The sequence below is a fragment of the Podarcis raffonei genome, chromosome Z (genome assembly GCF_027172205.1).
Source record: "Podarcis raffonei isolate rPodRaf1 chromosome Z, rPodRaf1.pri, whole genome shotgun sequence".
Lineage (NCBI taxonomy): Eukaryota > Metazoa > Chordata > Lepidosauria > Squamata > Lacertidae > Podarcis > Podarcis raffonei.
In genome coordinates, this window is record NC_070621.1 from 23,010,983 (window position 1) to 23,019,686 (window position 8,704).

An 8,704-nucleotide genomic window follows, 5' to 3' on the forward strand; every position below is an offset into this window, starting at 1 on the left:
CAGAGGGGAGGGGAGGGCTGGCATTTGTCCAGTTGCCTTTTACAGCTGTCTTACTTTACTGTTAAAATGGCCAGGGGTTGTCTGAGGTGTTTGTGTATACTAATTTTAGCTCCCTATATTTCTCCAACCCCTGCTTCAAAAACTGAAGGAACTTCCGCAATCTTTTGGTGGCATGGAGCTGTGTTGACTATGAACCCCCCAAATTTGTAATCCCCCTCCAATCCTATGCCAGATTTTTGCAGCGCCACCAAAATTGCATGATACATAATGCAATTAAAGCAATTCAATTTTGTCTGAGTCATTCCAAACCTGTGCTGAATATTTCAGTCATTTTTCAGTGCCCTCAAAATGAAGTAATTGATATATCAAACTGGAATTCCTAGTTTACACCACTTGAAATCCAACACTGTCTGATCTACTCTAAACCTGTGCCATAATTCTGCAGTTGTTTTTGCAGCAGCCTCTACCAAACTTGTATGTTTCTATGCACTGTAAATCAGCAGGTGCCAAATTATTTGTATTTGCTGCATAATGACTTATTGTTCCTTAGGTCATCATATTCCTCCCACATGTCATCATGTCTCTGACAATGTGCCACATAATGCTCCATGGTGTTCACACTGATCAGTGTTACCAGTTCCTCAAGAAGCCCACAGCACCTCTTAAGAACATATGTCACATCACCTAGTTTTGCCTGGATTGGTGTCTTTCCAATTCGCACAATACACTGAAGCATATTCTTGTCATTAGGTTGGGTAACCTCTACAGAGAGAAGGATTTCACAGTTCTTCTGGTTCTGTCACCTTTGCATTCTGCTGGCATTCTGCTTGTAGCCCTCTCCTTATCGTGGCAGCAACAGTATTTCTCCTGTGTGACCTCCACCAATAACACCTCCAGTTCTTCTAGTTCCGGTCCTGGTAAATGAGTGTGGCTTGGCTTAACTCTGCCCTTTGCTGCTCTGGACATTTGCTACCTTCTTTCACACTTGTAAAATTTCGGAATAATTCTGGTAACCAAGTTGCATTCTGCAGTTTCACAGCTGATGTTAGCAATACCACCTGGCAATGGTTCATGGTGGAATAAATCTGCCAGATACAAAGAACTTGCCCTTTTATGTGTATGAGCAGGCACACCCTTTCTCACTATGCCTGATGCTTTGTTGCCCAAAGTAAACTCATTCACACTGTCCACAAATTCCTACATTTGATTGGCACAGAATATCTGTAAGACTGAATCAAAGGCACATGTATATATTACTATTGTTAATATCTTGTTTACCCGAACTGATCTCAGTTAGTCTTGTCAGGAGACTGTTGGACAGTACAAGTTTGGCCTGACAGAGGTCCATGTGCCACCACTCTGATTATTTTGTTTTCTTGTTTCCTTCAACCACCCCACCACCACCCCAGTTCTCATTGTCATCTTACTTGACTATACAGTGGTACCTCGGGTTACATACGCTTCATGTTACAGACTCCGCTAACCCAGAAATAGTACCTCAGGTTAAGAACTTTGCTTCAGGATGAGAACAGAAATTGTGCGGCAGCAGCGGGAAGCCCCATTAGCTAAAGTGCTTCAGGTTAAGAACAGTTTCAGGTTAAGAACGGACCTCCAGAATGAATTAAGTACGTAACCAGAGGTACCACTGTAAGTGATTGCCAGATAAGAAGAAACATCAGAGGGGCTTCGACTGGGATGGTTCCATGCACTTCTTTGGCTGTACACAAACTGTCAACTCTGGTACAATTATACTCTGCCATCTGTCAATCACCTCCTTGTCATCATTCCCCAAAATTGTACTTAGTACACTGTTTGCATTCCTGACCTGGGTATTGCTACTAAATTTGTTTTTCTCTTGAGCACTGTCATTAATTACATGGGATTCTGGGAAACTGCAGAGATCCTCATTTGTTTCAGAAGCACATCGAGCACTCATATTTTTTCTGAACCATTTATTTCCCATCATCCTCATTGATCACAGATGTCATTTGAGCTGCTGCAACTTGCTTCATGGTACCCTCCAGTGATTGAATGTGCCTAACAATGAAGTCTCACTGGAAGCACTGCTGGCTGTGACACCACCATACCCATAGAACAGAGCCATCACATATATCCACAATGGAATCCCATCAGAAACTTTTAACTTTGCCATTTGCAAGGTCTGGAAGTATTTGCTGGTTACCCCAAGTTCCAGGAACAACTTTTGTGATGACATTATGATTCATTTCCTTTAACATGAGCATGAAAGCATTGCCTTTGCACCTTACCATGGACCCAGGAGGAAAGCATGCTTCATTGCAATATTCTTCCTTGCATCTGCCTGAGAAGGAAGCCCTCTAATTCCTTGCAAAAGGATGCCTTCACTTGATTCACAATTGGTTGGCTGGCCTGTATCCTTGTCCCTTGGTGTCACTCACAGCAAAAGTGATTGTGTGTCTCATCAGGGGCTTCACCACTTTTATATCCTGCTTGCAAAACCTGAGCCATACTCTGTCGTAGAAGGGACAAGTTAGGCAATGCCATCCTCGCAGACTAGGCCATTTTGCCATCAGGCTCATCATATGTGCTATGTTATTCCTGATGTAGCAATACGGCAGATTTGGCAATCCCTGATTTTCATTCAAAATCTTAGTTCATTTGACAGGGGTGGAAACTGAATGCCAGAATGCATTCTGACTTGAGAACTGGGGACATGTCCACAACAACCTCCTTAGGCATTGGTGCACCATTATGGAGCCCAGGGCTGGCCTGCACAGGAGGTGGGCTGAGGCAGCTGCCTCAGGCAGCAGAAGTTCATGAGGAAGTCTCTAGACGTATCTCACTGCATCTGCCACCAGCACAGAAGCAGGAGTGGCAGGATCTTGTGTCTTTGGGGTAATTTGCATTAGGGAAAGATTTCAGTTTGCACTGAAAAATTTCCTCATGCCCTACAACAACCCAATTTAATGTGCTTATTTTGTTCAGTAAACAAACCATTGTCATTGGAGAATGTTAAAAGATTAGACAAATTCATGGACAATATCAATGGCTCCTAGCCATGACAACTATGCTCTGACTCCACAACTGGAGATAGTATGCTTCTCGATACCAGTTGCTGGAAACCACAGGAGAAGGTAGTGCTCTTTGCACTTGGGTTTTGCTTGTGAGCTTATCTTTGAAACATCCAGTTGGCCCACTGTGGGCACAATGCTGGATGGACCACTGACTAGATCCAGAAGGCTTCTCATATGCTCTCATAACAAACCAAAACACATTGAAGCTTGGCTAATACTTAATTTGCAATAGGCACTGGAGAATTTATGAAATGGAAAAATCTTCCCTGGGAAAATAAAGTACCTGGAAAGTTTTCAGAAAGTTTTTTTGTTGGGGGAGGGGGGTGGAATAATTCTGTGTTACTCCTAGTTGTTTAACAAAATGAGACACCTTTTCTCCCCAAGAGAGTTGGGTGCAGTGCCATCTCCTGGGGGAAAGGCAGTGGGATTCCCCAGTGGGGCACTTAGAAGCAATAGGGTGGGCAGCATGGGCGTAGCCAAGGTGGGCAGAGGGGCAGCTGCCCCCCCAGATCAAGCAAAACAATAGAAATACTTAATTAACTGACCACTCACATTGGTTCTGCCCCTTTAGCAAAAGTCCTGCCCCCCCAAAGTCCTGCCCCCTCTAACAAAAATCCTGGCTACGCCCATGGTGAGCAGGGTAAGTTGGAGGTGTAAATGACTATCATATTTTGAAAAGCTAGTATCACTGGATCAAGATCATCACGTTTGTTGAATTAAACTAAATAGTTTTAATTGGATTTAATTGCAATTAATGGTTGCCATTTGGGATTTAATTGTGCTGTTATCTTCCTTAGTGCAAACCACTATTCTGAATAATGCTTTTAAAATCAGTATGGTAGGGAGCACTGGGGATGAGTTTATGGAACCAAGAGAGCAGTGATCTGAAAAAAAAGTTTGGGAACCACTGATCAAATAAAATAACAACCCAACAAATTATTGGGCTCATAACTAATTAATTCTAAGTGTATGTATTTTGCATCTCTCTTTGGATGGTGGTTCACAGAGTCCTACTAAAAGAAAAAAGAAAAAAGGTAGATCCTACAATCTTGTAGTCACTTACGCTAATCAAGTTGCACAAATGACTTAGATCAGCCTTGGACAGCATGGTCTGGTGGCTGCTGTTGATGGAAGTTGTAGTCCAATGACATTTGCAGGGCACCAGGTTGGTCAAGATTGACTTAGATAATTCAGTCATTCCTGTTGACATGCAGCAGAATTACTCTTAGCAGACGCTCATTGGTAGGAGGTAATAACAGAACAGAGACTTGTGCAGGGATGCAGCAGGCAGCTTCCAGTGTGGGTGGGTGTTTGGGGCTCTCAAGGGCCTGTCAACACTTAGTTTTCTTTCTTGCTGCCCAAAGAATGAGCATCAATGCAGTCTGAATGGCTGATGCTGTCACCGTTCTTCTTGTAGAAACCCAGTTGACCAGAAGAGGGGGATATTGTATAGCAAGAAAAAATAGTGTATTACTTGAATCAGCAGTTTTTTTGGTGTGTGGGGGAGTATTTAACATGTGCTTTTTCGTTGTTGTGACAAGTTTGGGAAATGTATGCAACCGGGCCTGAGATACAGAACTGCTAGATGCAGAGGGTTTATTGACAATAGAAGTTTAGGCACTGCTGACTTATTTTACTACTTGGTTGGAGGGGTCGGGCAACTTTTTTCCCTTTGGAAGAAAATGAACGTTCTGACATTAAATGCTTCTGTTTTGAATTAACGCAAGATGTGAGTGCTTGGATCCTTATGCATGTGTTGTGTTTGGCAATTCGAGCCCAAAGGCTTTGGCTGCTGTGAGGTCCTTGGTTAACAAAGCCTTTGCTTGATCTGTTCTCTGGCTCACTCTCCCTAATTGCTTATAAATCTGTCTGTCTCTCATCCCTTGGCCCTTGTAGTCAGGAATGGTGGACTGAAACCAGACTCCTTATGCAATCATCTGGAGAAGCAAAGCATTCCTGCAAAGCAGCTATATGTGAAACAAACACCACAAAAACTTTCCAACTCTCTTGACAATATTGTTGTTGTTGTTGTTGTTATTCACTTTGCACCATACAAAAGGTCTAAAAGTGAGTTGGTAAAAAGAAAAGCAATTTAAAACAATGGCCAGCACAAAATACGTAAAATGCACATCTAGAAACATGTTAATAAGGACAAAGTCTACCCATTCCACTACCCACATGCTGTTGGTGGCAAGGAAAATTGAGTATATAAAAGGAGAATTCCCTGGATGCCAAGATCCAGGTTTGAGGCAAGTACTGTTTGGTGAGAGAACCCCAACAGATATTTAAAATCACAAAATATGCAGCAAAGTAAAGCATAGAAACATAGGCTTAAACCTTTAAAATATGCCTTTCTACGTTCTTTCCAAAGTTCCCCTAAGCATAGAAAAAGGCCACAAGTTTGGTAAGTAAACCATTGGTTTACTTACATATTCTTCAAAGGTCAGGTTCATGTGCCTTTTCTTACAGCATTCAGAAAACACAGGCAGCAAAATTTAGCTTAGTTACAATGGTGAAAGTTCCAAAACTGGTATAGGAACACAAGAATGGCTTTTAAGAGCCATGCGATCTGAGCTGCAGCAACCAGCACAAAAACAACTCACTTGTTGAGCTTCTCAGGTAGACTGAATAGGAACAAAGCTTGATTACCTAGTCCTTCCCAAGGTAAGCTTACTCTGTGGTCTTAACCCTTTCATGCATGTTGGTCATATAAGGCTGGTTATCTCCCACGTGGCACAAGGTTCTGAGCATCTGCTTGGTAACCCCTCTCCCAGTTTAGGGAGGCTTACAAAGCTAAGTCACTGAATAGGCAAATTGTACGTAACTGATAGTAGACTAGACTCCCAACCTGGTTTTTACAGGATCCCTCCCCCCACCCCTGAGCTACTTTTGCTGCCTTCCATTTTCTGGTCTAGCTATGGATTTTATTATGCTTGTTTTTGTTCTTTTATCTAATGAATTTAGGGTAGCATTTACAATACAACACATGTCAGTAAAGGCATGGAGAGATCGCTGGGGTCCAGTTTCTGTTCATCTGTGAAGTACACTGGGTGCCCAGGAATGTGTTCTTCCCATTTGGCCTCCCTTCTTCATAGGGTTGTTGTGGAGGGAGATGGCTAAGGTCAGAGATGGGGAGACCTGATGTTTTGGACTCTAACCCCCATAACCCATGACTCTTTGCTATGTAGGATTGGGGGGCGGAGTCCAGCAACTGCTGGAGGGCCACTGGTTCCCCCACAAACACACCCCAGGCCTAGGCCCACCGTGCTGAACTCCTTTTAAGAACATAAGAGCCAGTGGCCCACCTAGCCTAGCATCCTGTTTTGCTGGTGGCCATCCAGGTGCTTCTGGGAAATGCACAAGCAGGACCCAAGCACAATGCCTGTGCTCTGGCCCTCCACAGTTTGAGGCAGAAATGCTCATGATAATTTTATTATGCAAACATCCAAGGAGTCACACACTTCCTTCTGATGATTAATCTGATTTCAGATCCTATTTCATTCAGATGCAAACTCTGACCTGTTGATCCTTATTTTTTTCTGACTATTGACTATTGATGATGATATAAACAATTTCTGTACTTCACGTAGTCAAGTTTATGGTTATTAGGTTTTTTTATATCTATTTTCCTTCCTTTTGACTGTTTTCCTTTTTTTAATAAGATATTTATTAAAGCTTTCTTTAAAAAAAGTACAAAAAGAAACATTAAAAAAACCCATCCATTTAAACAAGACAAGATGAAATACAAAAAAAAAGAAAAATCACAAAGAAAAAAAACAGAGAATTAACATCCATTAGACAAAAGGAAAAGTCAAGAAAAAAAATACCGCAACTCTTCCCATTTGTTTTCTTTCATTAGCCTATTTCCTTGACCTCCTCACACCTCCCTTTTTTGTATTCTTGGTCACTTTTCCATTTCTGCCAGTCATTTCCGCCAGTTCCATATAGTCCATCACCTTCATCTGCCATTCTTCCAGGGTGGGTAGATCTTGTGTCTTCCAATACTTTGCAATAAGTATTCTTGCTGCTGTTGTAGCATACATAAAGAAAGTTCTATTCTTCTTTGGCACCAATTGGCCGACCATGCCCAGGAGAAAGGCCTCTGGTTTCTTCAGAAAGGTATATTTAAATACCTTTTTCATTTCATTATAGATTGTCTCCCAGAAAGCCTTAATCCTTGGGCATGTCCGCCAGAGGTGAAAGAATGTACCTTCAGTTTCTTTACATTTCCAACATTTATTATCGGGCAAATGATAAATTTTCGCAAGCTTGACTGGTACCCTCTTGTGGTTTCCAGCACTGGGATTCAGCAGTGTTACAGTCACGGAGGCAGAGCATAGTCATCGTGACTAGTAGCCATTGATAGATACCCTTGTTCTCCATGAAGTTGTTCAACCCTCTGCTTCAAGCCATCTAGGTTGCTGGCCATTCAGCAGTGCCAATGAAGAAAACATTGAGGGTGGATTTGCCATCCTGCCCACTTGCTGCACCAAGCTCCCTCTAAGCCAGGAGTCAAGTCAGCGTGCACCCAGGTAGGTGCAGCAAGTGCAGGCAGTTGGTGTGGTGGCGGGCAGCATGGCCGGGACGCTCCCTCTGCCTACCTCCCTCTGTCAGCTGCTTCCCCTGAACCGGGCACCTGCCTCTCTGACGCCTGCCACCACCCACTGGCCAGGCGCGCTCAGTGCTCAGGCCACCACCATAGTAGTTTGCAGGCAGCCCCCAAGGGCGCCACTATGCCTGCTGTGGAAGGATACCTCTTCTGCTGGCTCACCAGTTCATGTGCTCCTGCTGGGCTGCTCCATGCCAGGCTGCACAGAGGGAGCAAGTCGGCCATGGCCACTGCTTCGCCCCTCCCCTTGCTCCTCCTGGAGGCAAGTCGGAAGCCAGAGGCTCCATCTGGAGGGCCGGGAGCCCCTTTCAATATTCTATGGCCAGTGACGGGCCCCATCAGGCCTTCCAGCAGCCACAATGGGCCTCGCCAAGCTTGCCCACAGCTGCGACGGCTGCCTGTATTATTAGAGCTGGATGCCTAGTTTAGTAAGAACAGGGTGCCTCCTTTTACTAGCTCAAGGCTGAGTCCCCCCCCCCCCCGCACACACATCCTTGACTCATTCTTAATACAGTCTGAGTAAGCAGATTCTCCTAACAATAATCTTTCAGGCACTCTTTCTTACCTCTTCTCACATGTAGGCTATCTATCAAAGCATATTGTATAATTCTCAGTTTACAAATGTCAGTTGATGTGTATTGGGACCAAAAAAATCTTAACCACATACAGTGGTGCCTCGGGTTAAGAACTTAATTAGTTCTGGAGGTCCGTTCTTAACCCGAAACTGTTCTTAACCTGAAGCACCACTTTAGCTAATGGGGCCTCGGGCTGCTGTCACACAATTTCTGTTCTCATCCTGAAGCAAAGTTCTTAACCCGAGGTACTATTTCTGGGTTAGCAGACTCTGTAACCTGAAGCGTCTGTAACCTGAAGCACCTGTAAACTGAAGTGTCTGTAACCCGAGCTACCACTGTATATAGTAGGTCTGCAATATGTCCTAATTTTCCAGGACATGTCCTGAATTAACCTCTGAAAATGGCGTCCTGGATATTTTTTTGTAAATCAGGCTAATGTCTGATTTCACCATGGGTTAAATTGTGCT